Source organism: Arachis ipaensis, chromosome B06, assembly GCF_000816755.2.
Source record: "Arachis ipaensis cultivar K30076 chromosome B06, Araip1.1, whole genome shotgun sequence".
In the NCBI taxonomy this organism is placed as follows: Eukaryota; Viridiplantae; Streptophyta; class Magnoliopsida; order Fabales; family Fabaceae; genus Arachis; species Arachis ipaensis.
In genome coordinates this window covers 104,570,820-104,572,483 of record NC_029790.2, presented here as the reverse complement: position 1 = coordinate 104,572,483, position 1,664 = coordinate 104,570,820, and positions in this window count along the sequence as shown.

Here is a 1,664-nt window from a genome sequence, read left to right as displayed (position 1 = left end):
ATAGTTGTGTCTTTTGAAAAAAATTATTTGAAATAAGCTTAAAAATACTAAATAATTTTGTTTTTTTTTAATTATTAGCCATTTATTTTAGTTCTACTTTTAGCTTAAAACACTAACTAATTACTTATGGTTCTACTTTCAGCTTAAACACTAACAAACTAGGCTAAATAATTACCTAATAACAATATAAAATACTCAAAAATAAATTACCTATGTATGTGCTGCCGTTTTCTTTAATAACTTGGGGGTGTGGAGGAAACTTGCTTTTCAAAGTGATAGAGAGTGTGATCCAAGAGAAAGTTTTGAACGAATGAAAAAAGAGTGTAGTTGCCTTATTAGCATAGTTGTTAAAACCAAATCGATGATCAAACCGATTAAGCTACTGAGTTACTGGGTCATTGGTTCAACCGGTGGATCACTGGTTAAATCGATTGATCCGATCCTATGTAAATAAGAATATAAAATAGTCAAAATTTTAAAATTAAAATTTAAAATATATATTCACTAACATTTTAAAAATAATCAAGCTATTCTAAAACAATATGGAACAAGAACAATAAATATTTTATTATTTTTACTTTATCATAAGTATTTTTATTTTATTTTTATATTAAAATAACTATTATTTTCTATAAAACCAATGTGTGTATGTAAGAAACTGAACAAAAATAAAATTATATTTATAGGAGACCGACATCCTCATCCCAAATAATTTTATAATTGAGAAATATTTGCCAACATAGTAACCTACAAATCTTAACGATTACTATAATCTAACTAATATAATATTTTAGTTTTTTAAGTATATTCACCTAACTAAAGATCAACTCTTTTAACATATTAACTTTTATTTATGAGGTAAGTAGGTGTATTGTAGTGCATCCACATTTTATTAATAGTATTCTTATTGTTGAAATATTTGATTTCTTTAACTCAAAGATACTTGCGAATTAATTATAAATATTTATAAACTATATTGTAATTCTTCGGTCTTCAGTTAGACTTTGACAAACATTAGAAGTGAGGCAATATATTCACACCATATGCTAACAATCAATTACAGTAAGTTTTTTAAAATGTTTAAATACAGAAGGTCTACTTATGGAAGGAAAAATTTCATTACTATGTCGAAACATGAAATAGAAACGTGTTAAAGTATAATTCATGATCAAAATTATTTAAAATGATATTGATATCAGTAAAAAAGGTATTATATTATTTTTAAAAAATATCAGTATCAGTATGCCTCGCACATAGTGTACGGCTGATCGCATGACTGTATAGAAGATTGTGCATGTTCCTATGCATAATGTGGATATAATTGTGAATTTAATGGGTGTGGATAATATCGATATGGTTCTAAGTATGGTGGCTACATGAACTAAACTTTTTTATAACAAATACTTAAGATAAAAATAAATAAAACTTAGTTAACAATATATATTGATAATTACTGATACTGATGCTGATACTTGATACTGTTCTTTTTTTAATTAATTAAGCATTTAAACTAAAAGATAATTTACTAAATATTGTAAATAAACCTAAAATCAGTAAACATATGCTAAAAATTAATAATATTAATTTTGCCATTTCAATAAATAATTAAAATATAAAAATCCTAACAATTCATATTAATTATAGTCGTTAAATAACAATCAAGG